The 22369-nt window shown below is 38.9% G+C and overlaps 1 pseudogene; it reads right to left on the bottom strand.

Annotated features, from left to right (window-relative positions):
* Positions 1-4321: 4321 nt before the first annotated feature.
* The window catches only part of LOC141410789 (alcohol dehydrogenase 1-like), a 68523-nt pseudogene continuing 50475 nt past the window's right edge, over positions 4322-22369 (bottom strand).

Below are 22369 nucleotides of genomic sequence, written 5' to 3' on the forward strand. Positions count from 1 at the left end.
GAGATTCATCCACATCCACCAACTACAGGATTTGTCACCTTCTTCATTGTTTCCCACTTCTGCCCAATGGTGACACTTGTCCATTTCCACATGTACTACAGACTGGGCATGTGTCACTACTGGACTAATGAATGCTAGGCAGCATGCTATATGGGACACTGGCATCCTGTTGGTTGGGAAAAGGCTTTTTATTGCAGCTTTTGCATGGACACAAAAGGGGAATTGTTCCAATTCATGATGTTAATTAACTCTTCCCATTTACCATGGAACTCATCCCCAAGACCCTGAAGACTAGGACCTCAAGGACTCAGGAGGGTGGACTGTGGGGAACACATATAAGATTTCTGTTGTACTGATGGATTGTATTGTGTTAAAGTATGGAAAATTGTTGAAATAAGAAGTATTAGCTAGTGTTAGGACTAAGAAACCAAGCCAGAGAATGACAGGCTGATATGCTAATAAGTCAAACCTAAGGTGACGGTGATAGGCAAACAAGTTAAACCTAAGGTGGCAGTGCTGATAACAGGGGTGGTGAGGTCACCACCAGGTATATAAACTCAGGCCGGAACCCAAAACCTCACTCGCCTCCCCGCCCTGCTGAAGACTGCGCTGTCAGAGTCCATCCTGGGACTTGGACGTAGAGGCAGCCTCCGGTTGTGAGAGTGCCCCTTTCTCCTACAACCACTGGGTGTTGCTGGCAAACCGTGAAACTGGAAGTGGCTGTGAGGATCCCCTGGGGCATAGCTACAATCCCCTCATCGGCTGAGAAAGTGTTGCAGGGTGAGCGAGCCTTGGGGGAAGGTCTGAGTAAACTGGCTGGCTAGGGTAGCAGAGACAGGCCTTAGGATCCATAGGAAAGTGCCATGTGAATGTGTTTGAATAAAAATCTGCTTTCTGAAATAAGAGTCTCCTGAGTGCTGTCTCTGTGCTCCAATGAATCATAAGCCCTCGCGACACACCAGCAGTGTGTGAGGGTTCCTTTTTCCCCTGCATCCTCACCAACATTTGTAGTTGTTGGTGTTATTGATGGTAGCTAAAGAATGATACTTTTACATGTAATAAAGTAGGATGAATTTCTGGTCCTTGGCTTGCAGGTGGGTACAACAATAGTACCAGAATGTGGAGAAAACTATGGGGAAATGCCAGAATAGACTTGATCAAGATATGAAAGAGGAGACAATGAGACGTTCTATGAGTGGGACTAGACAGGGAACACTGGGAAGCAGAGTTCAACATTAAACCTAGTATCTTGTTTGTTTGTATTGCAGTGCATTTATATTAGTCAGACTTTGTGTTGTTGCTATAAATACCAGAAAAAGAAAACAACTTAAAGAGGGAAAGATTTCTTTTGGCTCACAGCTTCACATGGTTCAGACCATGGTTGGTTGGTTCAATGGTCTTGGACAAGATATCATGGCAATGGGAGAATATGAGAAAGGAGCTTGTTCATGGCAGAGAGGGAGCAGAGAGAAAGGAAGGGACTAGGGACTTACTTCTTCCAGCTAGGCCACACCTTCCGAAACCTTCATAACCTCCCCAAATAGTGCTACCAGCTGGGCATCAAGCATTCAAAACATGCCACATATTCATACCATAACAATATTGTTATTTCCCTATGTTCCCTACAAACATCAGTCTGATGTCAGTGCTGCTTTGGGAGCTACAGAAAGAGGGAAAGCACAAAATATGATGACATGCCACAAATGGCAGTAGCTCCAGGACAGCTGCCCAGTGGGATGATGAAAAATTGTTTTCTACAGAAGCAGAATTCAGATTGTAAGAATGTAAGCCTCCAATATTCAGAAAGCATGGTGAGGGGATGTACTCTAGGAATTGTCCTGGAAACCCAGCTATTTTTTATGGGGGGGGTAGCATAGTAAATGAAAGGTGGGGCTACACACACATACACAGAGCAGTTGTCTGGATAGCACTGGTGACGTCATGGCTTTGTTTTTTTTCTCCACTACAGTCTTTTGTTTTAAATTAAAATTAAATCTTATCCTGCTTTTAAGCAATAGCATATCAACCCATGAATTCTGTGATTTGGTTCCGTTGTCAATACCATTTCATTTTTTATCAAAAGATTTGAAGAGGGGTTAAGGAAATGTGAAGAAATGAAAAACATTTTAAAGAGTTGAAGGGAAGGCACTTCATTAACTCTTTCTCTCTGTTTCTATTCCTTCCTTCCTTCCTTTTTTACTTTCTTGCTTTCCTTTCTTTCTAGACAGGGTCTCACTACATGGCACAGGCTGGCCTTGGACTTGTAATCCTCCCACCTCAGTCTTCTGAGTACTGGGATTGCCAGCATGTACCACCACACCAGCTAATATGAATATCTACTTATAGATGCTTTTCACTGCCTGTCTTCATTTCCCAAAATCCCATGTCTGCCTCTGACTCCCTTTGTGCCCTTCTCAAACATTTTCTGTAGCAATGCACCAGTGCCCTTGAGAAATCCAACTCTAGAGGTTTTGCTCTCTGGATCTAACTTTAACTTCAAAATCAGCCCTCCAAGTCTGTGTCACTTGGTTTTCAGTTGTGCAAACCCCAAAGCTCCAGCTGAAAAAGCACTAAAATTTCAGGATTAGGGCAATAGAGTCTAATATTAAATTATACACATCTATCTACCATAAAACAATTTGTAGCATCCCAGTTCAAGTGTGGTGGGCCTAGATTCTCTATGTTCTATGTTCTTCTGGGTAATATTTTTCCTGGTTTGAAGAGTACTTTTTTTTTTTCACTCATAGATTGATTTTATCATGTATATATAATATACACACACCTATATCCCAAGGATAAACATTAAATCTTAGGGAACATGTGGCATAAAACTACATGGGGAAAAGAAAGAGAGGAGATTTAATTGCCTCATTGCACCATGAGGCCACCATGCAGTTTCCACAAGTCTGTAAGTCATTCAGTGTAGTCTGAGCAAAGTGCAGTCTGGTCCCTTTAGATCAGCAAGAGCACTAATAGTGGAGCCATTGACTCTTCACTGACAATTCCCCAATGTCCAAAAATTAGACTTTGAAGTGCCCATTCTGGCAAGGGCTCAATGGAATTTCTAGCCAGAGGACCTTTGCTTCTGTAGTCTCTATTTTAGGGAAGGGAAAAGAAAAGGAGAAACCTTGTTCCATTGATAGATTGATTTTTCTAATAGAGTTTGTTCCTATTATAAATTATGTTTAATATTTAATGATTAACTCAGAGACAATTGTTGTTGAGCTGGACATGGTGGCCCATGTCTATAACCCCAGCACTCAGGAGGCTGAGGTAGGAGATTCACAAATTTAAGGCCAGTCGGGATTACCCAATGCGTTCCAGGACAGCCTGAGCTGCACAACATGACCTTACCTCAAAAGAAAAAACTATTTTTGCTTGGTTTTACTTAGTGGGAATTACTGTCCCTAATTGAGTGCCTAGTGAATGTCAAGTACTTTGTGCTTGATTATTAGCTTAGTCCTTATTACAACTTTATGAGGTAGATATGTTCCCCGTTGACAAATAAGGGAAGATATTCATTCTTTGATACCATTCAGTTGTTTAGGGGATCAGAGGGTAAGGATTGAAGTCTGTTTGATGACAAAGTTCATGTTTGTTGTCAAGTTGCCACTTTGGTAAGTTTCAGGTTATTTGATAAAATTTAGCTCTGTAGTTATTTGTCCTTCAATTATCTTGAATAGAATTTTGAACTCTGGGATACTGGTCAGTTTACTTTTATTTTTGTAAGTTAATAATTGCCTGATGATGACAGTGTTCTAGCACTTAGTAGGTAGAAAAAGAGAATTTTTCATCTTTAGTTAAGTGTCTGTGAGATATCAATTCATAGTCATATATAATTAATGCTGGGATACCAGGTAAATGCAACATTTCCTTATTATTCAGGTTTTAGCTTAAGCATCGCTTCTTCAGATCTCTCAGACTGAATCATGTCCTTATGTTACAAGCCCCTATATTTTTTTCCTTCATGGTACTTAACTTTTACTTTAAAGTTCAGTGTGGTCAGTTTCCTGTTTTATCAAGTAATTTCTTTAGGCTGAATGCAGTATGCAGAATTTAAATGGACCCGTGAGAATACTTTAATACTGGCTAACAATGCAAACTTGAGGTGTACCACAAACAATACCAGGGGAACATTTACAGAATGGATCTGAGCTGCCCAGAAGTAGGGTCAAAATCATGGGCATTCCCTCAAGGGAAAATGAAGGTCAGAGTCTTGAAGAGACCACGAAAAGAGATTCTGAACTATTAAACATCACATGTGTTTTATTTGATATTAATGAAATAAGAAATGAGAAATTATAGCTCAAAAACCCTCACATTCTAATAACGTTAAAGCAAAGCACAGTTGCCAAAATAAATATGAAAACCTAAAAACCGGAGATCATACCTCCTAAGACAATGCCCCTTTTCCTCAAAAGGTTAAGTACGTATACAGTCAGGGGGAGGTGGCAAAAAAAATGTATATACATGTAAGTAAATGTAAAAATGATCGAATAAAAAGGAGGAAAAAAAAGTATGTATACAATTGTTATATCTAAGCATCTTATACCTATACGCTGTTAGGTTAGTAGTTACAACTCACCTCAATATCTAAAACCTGTCCTCCAATCTCAAATAAGTCCTCCTTTTTATTCTGGCTTAGGATAGCCAATAATCTTTTTCTAATATTTATCAAAATTTGTAATTTTTTACTTATTTGCATGTTTATGTGTTTAATGTCAATTCAGTTTATGAGATTATAAGCTTTATTACGGTAAGGACCATGTGTGTTTTGTTCAAAGCAACATCTTCTTTTTCTTTATCAACATTATTTGTTTGTGACACATTTCCAACTTCTCTACTTACAGAAAAAATTCACTTCATCTTTTGCACAGGAAATTACAACAGCATCTCTAAGACGACTGAGGTCTTGGTCTATATGTGCAAATTCATCAGAAGGCATCTTTATTGCACAGCTACACTCTTGGTTCTAGAATTTCAAGTTCAATATCTAAATCTATTAACTTCAGTTCCTAGTCCAAAACTTCTGTAATTTCATAATTCAAATGAAATTTGTCCACAGTATCTTCAGTCCTTAATAATGATGTGTTCATCTCCAGTATACTTTGCTATTCTGAGCATGCTGGTGAGCTTCACACCTGTGGCCAGGTTGCAGTGGCACTGGTGTCAGAGCCCTTGGAACTCAAAGTGAGCTGCACCAATGAGACATTGGACAAGTTCTGTGCATGAGTCCTCATGCCACTTGAGCTGGTATCTCACTGGATCCCACCGCTTTAAGGTTCCACTTCCTCTCAATAATACCACAGGCTGAGACCAAACCTTTAACATGTGGGCCTTTGGGGTACACTTACTTATCCAAACCATAGAATTGCCTACTGGGATAATTATGTCCCTCTTGCTTCTAAGGGCTAAGGGTTGCCTCCTGGCTTATGCTATTTCAGATTCTTGCCATCTTAGAATTCTAGAAAGCTTCCTTACAGTTATGCCTGGTGTGCAAAACATAGATACTGCTGAACTTCTCAGTAAGGGTGGTGCCCTTCATCTCTAGCCCCATTCCACTGGTGCATTTCTTATTGCTTTAGCGAAAGTGCCATCGTTGTTGCAGTCTCCTGAGGATCACGGTCACATGCTAGGCTTTCAGGCAGTGTGTGATAGAACTACTCTGACATGCCCACCTCTCTGAGCCTCTCAACTTCTTCGTTGGCACACAGACAAGGCAGTTCTAGCATCTCCATCATTTGTTATAGATCAATATCCACCCCACAAAGTTTAAAGAGTTTTCCCAATAGAACAGAACTGACTCCAGATGTTTTTCTTAGGGTATTAAGTCCTCAGTGACAAGTGATTGCTCTTATTTCAACAATCCTTCCCTTATATTCTACAACCCTGGTCTAGTGTGTTCATGACTGATTTCTAATGTTTTTCTAGTTCCCACAGACACACGTTGACCAGGTCTGTAAGGGTATTTTTGGTGAATCATTTCCCTAGTCAAGCTAAGACTTAGAACCTGCTTGCTAGTACTATTTCTGGTACCAAATGTCTTAGCTTGGGCTCTCCAAACAGATCCTGAGTTAGACTTCAGACTTTCAGTACTTTGATTAACAAGGTGAGTGGAACACCGATAGGAAAGTGAGAGAAAGTGACACAAGGAAGGGAAGGATGCCAATAACAAGTGCATTTTTATTGCGATAAAATAAACTCTACCATTCGGACCATTTTTAACAAATTTGACAGTACCATGACATCAAGTACATTCACTTACTGCAAAGCTATCACCACCATACACTCTCTTTTTTTCTTTCTATTTTTTCCTCTTTTTGAACTGAAATTCTGTTCCCATGAATACTAACTCCCAAATCTCTCCTTCCCCTAGCCCTTGATAACCACTCTTCTCCCTCTCCCACCCTCTCCACTCTTTCTCCCTGCCTTGTGCTTTCTATGCAAGCAGTCTACCTCTTGAACCACATCCCTAGTTCCTTTTGCTTTTAGTTTATTATTATTTTTTAAAGATACGTTTTTATGTTTTATACTGGTGGCCTTGAACTGTGATATTTCTATTTCTACCTCCTGAGTAACTGGGATTACAGGCATGTACCACCATGCCAGCTCTCCAAATCTCTGTCTCTGTCTCTCTCTCTCTCCATCTCTCTGATAGTAAAGAATGACTTATTAGCAAAGCATAAATACACCTGAAGGTTTGACTCTTACCAACTGCCTATCAACCTAGAATTTTTTTTTTCTTCTTTTGGCTGTACTGGACTTTGAACTCAGGACTTCATGCTTGCAAGTCAGGTGTTCTACCACTTAAACTGCACCTCTGGCCCAACAATCAACTGTCTAAATGGGGACAGTCTTACCTGAAGTCCATTCTCTAGTTTAATTCTGTCTGTTCTATATGAGATGCCCCAAACACTTCTCATGCTGTTTTGTTAGTTGTACTTCTGCAGAAAGTCAACAGACATCTCTTACAAAGTTTTACAAGGGAAGTACAAAAGAGAAACATGAACTAAAAAACTAACTTACAAATATGAATGTGTAAGAGTCATCCTCTATGAGCATGACTGCAAATGTTCCAGAGAAGGAACACATTGTAGATGACAAGAGACTTAGAATAACTGTGGTTGGAATTTTGAAAAATAGTTCAGCAGTTGACAAAATAGCCTAGTTATTGCCATTGCATACATCATTTTAGCATAATAATTATGATTACACCAGCACCATCAAGCTCTCCTTGTTACTTTTTCAAAGATACATTTAAAATTTCAGTGTAAAGAAGGTACTTGTAGGCTGAGAGCAGTGGCCTACAAGTGTCTATAATCCTAGCCACTTGGAAGGTGCAGATCGGGAGGATCACAGTTTGAGGCCATCTGGGCAAAATGTTTGTGAGACCTCATCAAAACCGATAAAACCTGCGTGTGGTGGTGTGTGCCTGTCATCCCAGCTCTGTGGGAAGCATAAACAGGAAGACTATAGTCCAGGCCAGCCCATCATAAACACGAGACTCTATTCAAAAAACAACTGAAAAGCAAAGAAGAGCTGGTGGGCATGGCTCAAATGGTTGGAGTGCCTTCCTAGTAAGCACAAAGCCTTAAGTTCAAACCCAATACCACAAAAAAGAATGTATTGTTTCTAGATTTATGTGCTAGGTGACCAACGCTTGATCCTTTAAATTATTCCAGTGGCATTGTTTGGAGTACGATATTTAAGCATGTCTAATTATCTTTGCTTAAAGATGTTAGTCACAATATAATTAGGAGCTCATGGACACAAGGCTGCACAAGGGTAGTACCACTAGCACTTTCAATTTGGAGTACACTAGCTTGATAAAGTGTGTTTTCCTAAGCATTTTCTGTGGAGCATAAATATATTTTATATAACATACTAAGGAGCCAGGAACAATTAGTGGCAGAGCTACACAGAAGTCTTATATATATTAATTTAACTTTTACTTTTGAAGTAAAATTTAGAATCTCTGACTTTGTAGGATAATAAATTTATAGCACTGACAAAAACAAAAAGCTTTTATACCTCCTACAAGTTTAGGGGGAACTGTTGGTGACTCCAAATACATTTATTTTCTTATGTATAAGTGCATTTCATAAATAAGAAAATTCTCATTTAGTCAAAGCAAATAGATGCAAACAAGATTTTAAATAGCAGTACTGTCCAAATGCCAGTTTTTTCCCCATCTGAATGGTAGCAGAAATACCAAAGTCTTACTGACCCATTTTTACATATGGAATGTCCAAATGCAATGCTTATTTTATAAAAGAGCACACTTGGTCAGTTTGCATATATTAAACATATATCTTAACTCTGTAAACTCTTATATAACATTTAGATAAATTTCAGACACAGTTTTCTACATTTCTAGTCACAGACAGGGTGTTACATGTATTAGAATTACCTAAAATAAAGTGGCCATTAAAAGACTGACATAAACAGATACTTAAATGAATCTGACTTTATGAAGACTCAGTTTCCTAAATAGTCAAAATTCTGATAGAATCAGCATAAAACATAAGCAATTGCCTTGATAAAACAGAAAACACTGAGTTCTTAGACCAGAGGTCTGACTCTAGGGATTCCAACCTGTCAGGTCTGGCCACTCACCCTAAATACCATTTAAAGAGATAAGTAGTGGGAAGGGCAGAAAAAGATTTATGCAGCATGAATATACCATGAGAAGAGGCAAAGTAAGCATTTAGCCATATTTGGGGTACATACATGAGTTTTAGGTTTTAAAAAAGAGGAAGAATTAGAGCAGGGCAGGGGATCTAACTCCCTTTTGGATGTTGGAACCTGTTTGTCTCCAATGGAAGTGGGGTCTTTCCATATTAGGAGGTAGTGAAAGGGTCAGATCTGAGAGAACAATCACAATAGAAACATTCTTTAGGGTTTATGATCTAATCCCTAGATTCATGCATAAAGGCACGAATGCTTGGACATATGAGACCTCTGACAATTTCTCCTATCTTCTATAGAGTGGGTTTTATTTTAAGATGGTGTTCTTATCTAGGACCCACTGATAGGACAGGACACCCATTTCCCAGGGTATATTAGAACTGAGCAATAGACTGGGGAGGGGTTAAATTCTGTCCAATGGTGTACATTTCAAACCAGGGATGAATCCCGGGGGATGGAAGGCTGTTTCTCCATTTCTGGAAGAGAGAGGAAGAAGCCATAGAGGGCTTGAGGGCATCCCCTCAGAAGGTACCTCCATGTGTACCTACTTATGGGGGAAGCATTCTCTCCTTTCTTAGTGACCTGAGGCTGGGAGGTGTCCCTTCTAGCATGCACCTAGGCCTGGGCTGCCTGTGAACCAAACATAGAGGGCTTGAGAGTGTCCCCTCAGATGCTATTTCTACATATACCTACCTATAAGAAGAGTTTCTTCCCCTTCCATATTGACTTGACCTAAACCCAGGCTGTTCTGTCAGGGAACCTGTCCTGTGATCTTCCTCTATCTCCACTTGGCTTACATTTTGTGACCTATAATGAATCTAGTCACCCCTGAATGCATACCCCATAATTGGGAAATCTTAAATATCTATCCCTTCTGTAAAACTCATTGTCCCTTTAAATAAATGGCTCACAATATTTGGTGGGTGGCTAGGGCCTCCAATTTTGGAAATCCCAGAATGCATGGTAGAAAAGGGGTCATATTGGATGAAAAACATAGACCTTGGAGTAGGAATGGTAAGTGAGGTCTTAACAAGTGTTGGGTACCAATCACCATTCTATAAAGCTAGGAAAGTACTGGTGTTTGGTTGCTGCAGAGATTAGGTAGGGAGGAATGTATGGAATAGGCTTGAAAGAAAATGGAAAGGCAGGAGATCAGAAGGCAGTCTTCTGTTCTACAGAGTGGGGAAAAACAGGGCTTACCCCTTTAGTGGGTCCAAGTCATAGTACCAAAATGTTATTGGTGGTTGAGGTGTTTCAGATGTTCCTCAGTTTTTTGGTACAATGCCTTAGATTTGGATGCTGCCCAGATGCAGCAAAAGAATCAGGAAAGTAGGAAGACAGCAAGAGTGACTTATTAGAGAAGCATAAGTACACCTTAAAGGATGAGGTGGGCAGTTGGATAAGGGCCAACCACCTATCTTCTGTCATTATAATTTACTCTAGACACTTCATTTAAATGGAATCATATAGTGTTTGTACTTTTGTGTCTGGCTTATTTCACTTAGAATAATGTCTTCAATGTAATCCATGTTGTAGCATGTGTCAAAATTTTCATTTTTAAGGCTAAAAAATGCTTCATGGTATGTAGATATAGTCATACACATTGTATATGTATATTTCCATTGATCCACTGATGGGTACTTGAGTTGTTCCCACCTTATAGCTATTGTGAACAATGCTGTTATGAACATAGGTATAAGAGTGAAGTTTACACCTGTAATCCTAGCTACTCAAGAAGCAGAGATCAGGACGATCGCAGTTTGATGCCAGCCTGGGGAAATAGTTCCTTGAGATCCTATCTTGAAAAAACCCTTCACACACACACACACAAAGGCTGGTGGTGTGGCTCAAGATATAGGCCCTGTGTTCAAGCCCCAGTATCACAAAAAAAAGAGTGAAGTTTAAAAGCCAGCTAGTGAAGTAAGAACCTGGAGTTTAATTCCATGGAGAAAAGTGTGGGACTATGCATTTTGCAACAACTTCTTATGTCATTTGTTGAAGGTTGCTTGGGAGGGTGTAAAAATCCCTGGAAGTTTTGTATTGATTAATCAGGAATGGGCAAATTAACTTTTGTAGTTATGGCAAAAGCCCTCAGGTATGGGAATGCTGACACTGGCTGCTAGAAACCAACAGGGAGCAGTGGCTGGCCCAGAACTCACTATGGAGTACAGTCTAGACTCAAACTTGGGATCCTCCTGCTTGAGTTCTAGGATTATAGGTGTGAGCCCTATGCTTAGCCTGAGATTTTTTTCTAATCCACTTAATATACAGATTCTCAATTTTTCTTTCTGCTTCCACTATGTCTTTTCTCCTCCATGGTGCTGTCAGAGTCATATTTTATAAAACACAGGTTTGAATATAATAACCTTTCCTTGAAAACCTTCTGGTCTCAGAATTAAATCTTTAAAACCTTCTGTGGCTGTTCCTGATCTATAGAATCAAATTCTTCTGGTTGTTTAGTATTAAGTCCAGCCAAACTATGCTCTTTAAAAAAAATTTTTTTTTTGCAGTGCTAGGGATTGGACCTAGGACGTTGGGCACTCTAGGTGAGGGTTGTATCACTGAGCTGCATACTCAGCCCAAGAACATATTCCTTAACCACCTTGAACTTTCCTCATGCTGTTACTTAGTGTCTAATTTGTTTCGACTTGCCAAATCCTGATGCCCCAAGTTTGGCTCAGCTCCTTCTCTATGAAGTGTTCTCTCATCTCTTCTTTTTAGCACATTTTTCCCTTCTTTTTTCTGATGGGATATTCACCCTGGCATGAAGCTTATTTTATTGAATTTTATTGAAGGATTTTCTTTTAGTAGTACTGGAGTTTGAACTCAGGGCCTCATGCTTGCTAGGCATGTGCTCTACCACTTGAACACTCTGCCAGCCATTGAATTTTAATTATTTGTGTATCTCTCCCTAGGTATGAAGCTATGCCAGTTTCCCATAACACACACACACACACACACACACACACACACACACACTCACTAATAAATGTGCATTGCACTATTGAGTGATTAGTTAAGTAGCTGGCAATCAAATCTCATAAAAAAGACAAAGAAAACTAGTGAGCATCTTCAGGATCATGTCAGTCATTTTAGTGACTGTTTATCTGACTTACGAATGATAGAGCAAAATAAGTAGCAGCTTTAAAATTTTTTTTTGAACTTATACTGTAGGACAATATCACATCTCACCACTAGAGAGAACCCTAGTGTTGACTTACAACATTTAATGTGAAATTGAAGGTGTGTGTAGGATCTAAAATATTTTCAGCAGATTGTGTCAATGCCAATAGAAAGGATTTCCTGTGAATAGGCAGGAGCTGATGGATATCACTTGCAAATAATCAGGGAACATTATCAACTTCTAGTTGTACATATGTCAGTAGTGCTATGGCTGGCTGTCTGCATGCACATTCTGTGTTAACAGGAGGCCTCTATTGTAGGAGACAAGTAACTAAATAGACTGAGAAGAAACCTTGACATGATCAAGGCTGTGTCAAAGTCCTTTGTGCTGAGAAGGCAAGGCCCTGGCATGAAGGAAGTGAGCAAGGTTCAGCAAGGCTGCCTTGCAAAATGGGAGTCTGAGGCAGTGAAAGTAACCTTGGGATGAGAACAACTCTGTCAAAGGGCCTCTTTACTGATAGGCATGGACCCAGCCAGGGGGAGGCAAGTTTCAGCAAAGCTGCCTTACAAGAAAAACAGGACATGCTGACGTGGTTAGGATAGTATGCAGTAAATAACAACATGCCACAGATTCTCTGTTCCTGCTGCCTATGTGACTGGACCCATGAGAACTAAATCTGCATTTCACCTGGCTTTCCCATACGTGCTGCATAAATAAATGTGCTTGGAGATGGAGGGGGTGGCCGGCATCTTCCATCAGGAGAGCTGGACTCACCTGATCCCAGCTTTTCTCTATGTCTGTCTTTGTGTCTTTTTTCTCAATTCCCAGTTGCTTCCAGTTAGGTCAAGGGACCTGATCATGCTGCTTGTGAGACTCTACATTTTATGGACACAAATGTTATTATTATTTGAGTAATAGCTCATAATGTACCTATTCTCGTTTTCATGTAAGACTCTGGAAATACTTAAAGCTTCTCATTATGCAGGCAAAAAGCTTTAGAGAACTGTATTTGGAGGCTAGATTACTACACTGTGGGTTTGGCCTTACTAGAGGCCATAAACTACCCCCTACAGTGACTGTCCAGGGAAGTGCAGTGGCCAGAGCTTGGAAAGAAGGATTTTACTTTGTGGTTGGAACTAGACACTTAAATGTGGTTGAAATGGAGAGTTCCAAGATGGCAACTAGAGGGAGGAAGCAGAAAGCATGCTTCTTAAAGTAAAATCTTGGAGCGATGCTGGAGACACACCTTGCAGGAAAAACCACCAGGAAGAGGCAAAACTCTGACACCTCCACACCACCAGCCCATGCATAGCATTCCCACTCCACATTAAATGGAGAAACTAGGAGGGCCCTTGTGCCGCCAGGCGCCAGTGCCTAACCTGCTTGGGAGAAGCAGACCACCAGGTGAGCTAAGCGGCATGTGGTACTCCCATAAACAACCCTGGGACAGATCAGTATAAGCCCCTGGACAGACTGACCCCCACCCAGGGGAAAAAAAAGAGAAAAAACAAACTGAATAATAAACAAGCAGAGGAATAAAAAAAGACACATAGCAAAGAAGGCGGGGCGCTCTGAGCTCTGAAGAGTGGGGGAGGGGCAATCCCTCACAGAACTGTAAATAAACAAGCCAGTGGGAGAAGCACTACCTCCCCCAGTTGCTTAGAGAGAGGAAGGTTTGTAACAGCGGCTGCAGTGTGGCATGCTCCACTGGAGAGGGGGGAGGGGCACATCCCCACACGAACTCTGAATAAAAAAAGAAGACTGCAATTGCAAAAGGCAGGTAGGGCTGTATACTGGAGAAAACAAAAGGGACATGCATCCAGGAGAACTCTAAATAAACAAAGCCTGCAGCAGCAGATGGCTGACAGTAGGAGGCAAGTGAGCCACAGCCTCAGATAGACATTCACAAAGCTGTCTCCAGACTCCCCCTTATTTTTTTCTCTTCCTTTGATGAGACAACAACACCGGATGCTGAAGGACTAACTGAAACTGTATTGCATTTGAACTTGGGATTTTTAAATTTTTATTTATTTTTTTTTGCTTTTTCCCCTTTGATGAGAAAATGAAGAACTACTTCTCAGACACTGAGAAGTCTTCAGGACTAGAGGCTGAAGGACTAAGACCAAAATTATTAAGACTGAAACTTTATTGCATTTGAACTTGGGGATTTTTAAAATTATTATTATCCTCTCTTTCTCTCTAATGCCTGTTTAGCTTACCATTGATTAGTACACTATCTTTCCCTGTTTATTTCTTTGGCTCTGGGTTTTTTTTTTGTTTGTTTGGTTTTTTCTGTTTGTTTGTTTTTTTCCCCTTTTTCTTTACCTTCTTTACTTTCCCTCTCCTCTCACCCTTCTATTCTAGATATCACCATTGTTATCATTACAAGCTAGACAATACTGAATTACACACAGTAAGGGACAGCAACAATAGCAAGGGCAATGATGGAAAGACAGAAAAAACAGGGAAACCAGTTTCCCCCCAATGATAAATTAGTACAGGAACCAGAAGGAAATGAAGAAATCAGATACCTAGATCCAGACTCCAACAAAATGAAGATTAAACTATGCCAAAGAACCCAATGAAGCCCACAGAACACTTTGAAAGAAGAAATCCTGCAAGTAATCAATGAGAATTTTATAGAGATGATACTGGATATGGTCAACCAAAATGTACAGGAGAAACTCAAAAAATTCCAAGACAACAAAAATAGAGAGTTTGAGAAAGCATGAGAAAAAATAAAAGAAACCATAGAAGCACTATATAAACACCAAAGTGAAACAAAGAACACGATAAATAAAGAGATAAATGAACTGAGGATGAAAATAGACAATATTAAAGAGGAAATGACCCAGGATATGGAAAACCTCAGAAAAAAGAATGAAACAGAAATGCAAAACAAAATGGAAGGCCAATCCAACAGAATAGAACAAGCAGAAAACAGAATCTCAGAACTTGAAGATAAAATGGTAATTAAAGGAAATACAAAAACTATCAGTTAAACAACTCAAGACCTGTGAAAAGAAAATACAAGAACTTACTGACTCCATCAAAAGACCAAACCTGAGAATCATGGACATTGAAGAAGAAGAGGAGTGTAAGAAAAAGGAATGCATAATATATTCAACAATATAATTACAGAAAATTTGCCAAATCTAGAGAAAACTATGTCCATTCAGGTGTAGGAAGCCTTCAGAACTCCCAATAGACATGACCAAAATAGAACTACCCCATGACATATTATCATTAAAACAACAAGTACAGAGACACTAGAAAGAATATTGAAGGCTGTAAGAGAGAAAAAACCAAATAACATACAAAGGTAAACCCATCAAAATCACAGCAGACTTCTGAACAGGAACATTAAAAGCAAGAGGAGCTTGGGGTGAGGTCTTCCGGGCACTGAATGAAAATAACTTCAACCCTAGGATACTCTACCCAGCAAAACTATCACTCAAACTAGATGGAGCAATAAAAGTCTTCCATGATAAGCAGAAACTAAAACAATATATGATCACAAAGCCACCACTACAAAAGATTCTTCAAGGGATTCTGCACACAGAAGGCGAAACCCAACGTAACCATGAAAGGGCAGGCAGCACCAAACTACAGGAAAAGAAAAAACAAGAAAGTAGAGTAACATCAATTTAGCTACACACAATCGAACCCTCAAACAACTAAGACAACAAAATGACAGGAATCACCACGTACCTATCAATACTGACTCTTAATGTTAACAGACTTAATTCCCCCATCAAAAGGCACTGTCTGACAAACTGGATTAAAAAGGAAGATCCAACAACTTGTTGCTTACAGGAGATCCATCTCATCAATAGAAATAAGTGTAGGCTTAGGATGAAAGGCTGGAAGAAGCCAATGGCCCCCAAAAACAGGCAGGAGTAGCAATACTTATCTCTGACAAAGTAGACTTCAAACCTACATTGATCAAATGGGATAAAGAAGGACATTCCATACTAACAAAAGGAGAAATAAATCAAAGGGAAATAACAATTATCAACCTATATTCACCCAATTTCAATGCACCCAATTTCATCAAACATACCCTGAAGGACCTAAAAGCATATATTAACTCTAACACAGTGATCGTGGGAGACCTTAGCAGGCACTATCATCAATAGATAGGTCATCCAAACAAAAAATCAATATAGAAATCCAAGAACTAAAACATACAATAGATCAAATGGACCTAGTTGATATCTACAGAACATTTCATCCAACATCTACACAATATACATTCTTCTCAGCAGCTCACAGAACCTTCTCCAAAATAGATCATATCCTAGGGCACAAAGCAAGCCTCAGAAAATGTAAGAAAATAGAAATTACAACATGCATTCTATCTGATCACAATGCAATAAAACTAAAACTCAACAACAAAAATAAAGACAAAAAACATGCAAGCAGCTGGAAACTGAGTAACTCATTGCTTAATGAACAATGGGTCATTGATGAAATAAAAGAGGAAATTAAAAGGTTCCTGGAAGTCAATGAAAATGAAAACACAACCTACCAAAACCTATGGGACACAACAAAGGCAGTCCTGAGAGGAAAGTTTATAGCCATGAGTGCATATATTAAAAAGACTGAAAGATCTAAAATCAGTGACCTAATGATACATCTCAAACTCCTAGAAAAACAAGAACAAAAAATCCCAAAACAAATAGAAGGAGAAAAATAATAAAAATAAGAGCTGTAATCAATGAAATAGAAACTAAAAAAACCATACAAAGAATTAATGAAACAAAAAGTTAGTTCTTTGAAAAAATAAACAAGGTCGAAGACCCCTGGCAAACCTGACTAAAATAAGGGGAGAAAAAAACCAAAATTAGTAGAATCAGGAATGCAAAAGGGGAGATAACAACAAACACCATCAAAGTCCAGGAAATCATCAGAGACTACTTTGAGAACCTATATTCAAATAAATTCAAAAATCTTAAAGATATGGACAGATTTCTAGATACATATGATCATCCAAAACTGAATCAAGAGGATATTAATAAACTGAATAGATCTGTAACACAAAATGAAATTGAAGCAGCAGTCAAGCGTCTCCCCAAAAAGAAAAGTCCAGGACCTGATGGATTCTCTGCTGTATTCTATCAGACCTATAAAGAAGAACTGACACTAACCCTCCTTAAACTGTTCCATGAAAGAGAAAGGGAAGGAAAACTGCCTAACACATTTTATGAAGCCAGTATTACACTTATCCCCAAACCAGGCAAAGACACTTCCAAAAAGGAGAACTACAGGCCAATCTCCTTAATGAACATTGATGCAAAATCCTCAATAAAATAATGGCAAACTGAATTCAACAACACATCAAAAAGATCATTCACCACGACCAAGTAGGCTTCATCCCAGGAATGCAGGGGTGGATCAACATTGAAAATCAATAAATGTAATAAACCACATTAACAGAAGCAAAGACAAAAACCACTGATCATCTCAATAGATGCAGAAAAAGCCTTTGATAAGATCCAACACCATTTCATGATAAAAGCTCTAAGAAAACTAAGAATAGAAGGAAAGTACCTCAACATTATAAAAGCTATATATGACAAACCTACAGCCAGCATTATACTTAGAGGTGAAAACCTGAAACCATTCCCTCTAAAATCAGAAACAAGACAAGGATGCCCACTACCTCCACTCCTATTCAACATAGTACTGGAATTCCTAGCCAGAGCAATTAGGCAAGAAGAAGGAATAGAAGGGATACAAATAGGTAAAGTAACTGTCAAAATATCCCAATTTCAGATGATATAATCCTATACTTTAAATATCCAAAAAACTCTACTTAAAAGCTCCTAGCACCATCAACAGCTATAGCAAGGTAGCAAGATATAAAATCAACATAGAAAAATCATTAGCATTTCTACACACTAATAATGAACAAACAGAAATATTCTGTAGACATCAGCTAGGTCCATTTGATCTATGGTGTGATTTAGTTCTAGGATTTCTTTATTGATTTTTTGTTTGGATGATTTATCTATTGGTGATACGGGAGTTTTAAAGCCTCCCACTATCACTGTGTTGGAGTTTATATGTTTTTACATCCTCCAGAGTGTGTTTGATGAAATTTGGTGCATTGACTTTGGGTGCATATAGATTGACAATTGTTTTTTCCTTTTGGTGTATTTCTCCTTTTATTAGTATGGAGTGTCCTTCTTTATCTCATTTGATCAATGTAGGTTTGAAGTCTACTTTGTCCAAGATAAATATTGCTACCCCTGCCTGTTTTTGGGGAACATTGGCTTGGTAAATCTTCTTTCAGCCTTTCACTCTCAACCAGTGCTTATCTCCGTTGATGAGGTGGGTCTCCTGTAGGCAGCAGATTGTTAGATCTTCCTTTTTAATCCAGTTTGACAATCAGTATCTTTTGATGGGGGAATTAAGTCCATTAATATTCAGTGTTAGTATTGATAGGTATGTGGTGAATCCTGTCATGTAGTCGTCTTTGTTGATTAAGAGTTTGTTTATGTGTAGCTGAATCAGTGTTACTCTTTGCTTTCTTGCCTTTTCTTCTGTGGTTTGGTACTGCCTGCCCTTTCATGGTTTTGTTTGCTTTCATTTTCTGTGTGCAGAATTCATTGGAGAATCTTTTGTAGTGGTGGCTTGTTTAGTTTCTGCTTATCATGGAAGACTTTTATTGTTCCATCTATTTTGAATGATAGTATGCTGGGTAAAGTATCCTAGGATTGAAGTTATTTTCATTCAGTGCTTGGGAGATCTCACCCCATGCTCTTCTTGCTTTTAATGTTTCTGTTGAGAAGTCTGCTGTGATTTTGATGGGCTTACCTTTGTTTGTTATCTGTTTTTTCTCTCTTACAGACTTCAGTAGTCTTTCTAGTGTCTCTGTATTTGTTGTTTTAATGATAATATGTCGTGGGGTAGCTATATTTTGTTCAGATATGTTTGGTGTTCTAGAGGTCTCCTGTACCTGAATGGACATACTCTGCAGAAGAAAATGACAAAAGTAATAGTACCTGAAAAATATCAAAACTAACCAAAGAATCCAGTGACCGATTTATGTATAAAATTGACAAAGACCATTTACCCTTTGATCCTTTTCTTAAGCATCAAAAACAAGCAGTTTATTGCACAGCAGAATCCAGTTGTTGCTCACAAGTATTAAGGTCACCCAGAGTCATAGGATCCCTAGATGTTTAGCCTAGTGGACTGTGGGAGCAGACTTGATGCCGCCCTGATCATAGCTCACCAGCCCACAGCTGTCCTTTGTGTCCACTCACTATCCTCCAGTTGGCTTATTTGAGTGACCTGTCTCCCTGCATTAAGGCATCTGCTTCATAAACCTAGCATTACAGCACCAGAAATTACAGATTTATTTATCAGAAATAAATTGAATTTGGTATGAGTCTTTTGGAGGGTACAGTAGAGTAGTTGTGGTAGGTGCTGTTGGTACCGGCCTTGATCCCATTTACTATTTCATCATCAGGAGTAAAGCAGAAAGAAGGCTGTTTCCCTCATTTTTTGTAACTTTGAGGAGCTGGGATTTAGGGAGTTTAAGACTTTTTTCCACTGATTGCATTAGTTATGTTTTACATTTTTCTGTATTTTATAATGCTTTAACACTTTTAGGCCTAGTGGAGACCCCTTTAGACAAGCGGAGGAATAAGGTTAGCTAATTCCTAGAGATAGCAAACACCTTGCCTAGGAGCTCAGCTTCAGTATGCAAACCAACCAACACCAGGTACCTACCTCCAACCTTTCCCCACTCAGACATGGACAGTGGGTCAGTGTACCCTATCTTAAATCACCTCAAGGTGTTACTAGATAACTAGGGACCACCCTTGTAGCTCAGTACCCATGGAAATTATCCAAAATGTATAATTTTAAACTCATGCAGTTTGCCTATTCTGCATTGTCTGTTTTTTCCTGTATAAAATCACAGAAAGGCTCTGGCCTTTCCACTTCATTCCTTCTGCCTCCTGACTAATCCTGGCACTTCCTTGTGTGGTCTTCCTCTTAGGCTCTTCTTTCAGAGCTGCTGTCCATGAGTCTGTCATCTTATCTTACTGGATTAAAGCAAGTCTTGGGTATAATTTAAAATGCTAAAGGACATCTAGAAAGTGGCAAAAGTGAACCTTCACATGAAAGTGAGTAAAAGGAATAGACCATCAGAGATTTTTCCATCCAGAATGAGAACCTTCCAGTGATTTTCCTAAATGTGTTTACATATAGTGAGGAGCAAGGAGGTATGGCAAGTACATGATGAGGACTATTAGAAGATGTGAATAAATTCCTCTAATGAAGGTAAGGATGACACTATAGCTTGGGTTTTGTTTGAGTATGTCCCTCATGGGTTAATGCATTGAAATTTAATTCCCAGTGTGCAGTATCAAGACAGCAGCAACTTCATCTGATTATAGTGTTTACAGTTGGAAACTTGGGAATTCATTAGGATAAATAAGGCCATCAAGGTGTAGGCTACCATGATTGAATACTGGTGGCTTTATAAGATGAGGAGAAAACACCCAAAGACATATGCATATGTGCCGTCTATTTCTTGCCATGCAATATCCTATTTTTGCTATGCAATATCCTACTCTGCCAGCGCAAAGGCCATCACCAGATATAGGCCCTCAACTTGGACCAGAACCGTGAGCCAAATAAACATCCTTTAAAAAAAATGTTACTCAGCCTCACTTTATTTTTAATTCATTAATTAATTTTGGCATTAGTGGGGTTCGAAGTTGGGGCCTTATTCTTGGTAGGCAGGCACTGTACCCTTTGAACCACACACTCAGACCTTTTAGTGTTGTTTATTTTTGAGATAGGTCTTGTGTTTATACTCTGGCCAGCCTGGACTATAATCCTCCTTTTATGCTTCCTGGGTAGCTGGGATGATATATACTACCAAATCCAATTTCTACTCATTGAAACGGGGTCTTGTGAACTTTTTCCCCAGCTGGCCATAATCCTCCCTATCTCTGGCTAAGCTACCATGCTCAGCTCAGTATGGTTTTTGTTCCTGAAAGAAAATGAACTAATACAGATGGTGACCATGAGGAAAAATCAATGCCAATTATGTTTAGTCATTGTCATCATCAGACTAATTAAAAACAGTGCTTAATTTTTAAATTGAGATTTACTCAAGTTGGAAAATTCAGACATCTTGCATTTCTGAAAGAAGAAACTTTTATGATGATAAGTCGGCCAATGGCAATATTTTCTCTAGTATTTCATAAGTAGGTCCTAATTCAATTTTAATTATATGCAGTGAACTTATAAAAAGTTGCACAAATGAGTAAATGAAAGGAAATCCAGATATTTCAAAACAATAACACCCAAAATCCCTTCAGTCATCTTTGCAATATGCGTGCCTTCCTTCTTATCTTTTGTCTGGGCCAATGTGCTACTGTTACCATTATTGCTATCGCTTCAGTCAAACGCTTATTTTGTGTCTATTTTATGTCAACTTATTTGCCCAATGCTTTACTTGCATTTTTTCTCATTTACTTCTCACTGTATTTTATAAGAAAGAAATTATTGTTTGACCTATTTTTCAGATGATGTGGTTGAGAATTATGGCATTTAAATAACTTAAGGACACATATATATCTAGTAATCTGACAGCAAAAACCATATTTTAAAGCTCCATACCATAGTTCCCTGAAATTAAGTTATCTTATTTGAACATTCTAGCTAAAGCCAGAGAACAAGATAATCTTGTTTGTGATGTCTAAAAAGGTAGCTACTAGTCATATATGGCCATTTAAATTTAACTAAAGTAAAATAAAACATTATAGAAATATCAGCCTTCCAGCCTCACTAGCCACCCTTTGTGTCCCATTAGTGTTCAATAGTTACATATGGCCAGTGGCTACTGCTAGGGATACCACAGCAATAGAACATTTTCATTGTTGCAAAAAATTTCTTTTTGGCAGTGGAGTTCTAGAAACATACTGGGTGTGAGTAGGAGGAATGGGTGTGGAATTTGGAGGAATTTGGGAAAAGGAGATTCAAATTTGTCCCCACATTAGTTGTCTACTTTTTTCTTAAATAGCAAATTATGGTAATTTTTAAGGTTAGAATCCGGGGTCAGCACAGTGATATTTTCTTCTAGTCTTATTCTGTACTGGGGAGTGGTCCAAAGGTGTATCATGGCTTCTATCCATTACGGACTATCAGGGCACCTAAAATGGGGCTCTTCTACATCTTATAAATCACATTAAACTCTTCAACTTTTTTGCTCTTACAGCAAACAAACACCTATGTGATATGCTTTTCTATTTTTGACACTCTGTCTTTTATCTCCTTTCATACAGTATTGCTTTATCCTAACTCCCTCACCTTCATTTCTTGCCAAGGAACATGCAGAGTATCTAGGTTTATGGCAAAGGCAAAAGGAAATTGAAAGACCTACCTCCCAAAGTGGCACCTTTGAGAGTTCTCCCAGAGAGAATCAGCATTGGGTCAAAGGAGAGTTTTAAATTTGTGGGTGATGCTCCAATACTCACACAAACTCCATAGATTCCAAAGCTGCAACCTAATAGCAGAAACAGACTGTTT

The sequence above is a fragment of the Castor canadensis genome, chromosome 9 (genome assembly GCF_047511655.1).
Source record: "Castor canadensis chromosome 9, mCasCan1.hap1v2, whole genome shotgun sequence".
In the NCBI taxonomy this organism is placed as follows: Eukaryota; Metazoa; Chordata; class Mammalia; order Rodentia; family Castoridae; genus Castor; species Castor canadensis.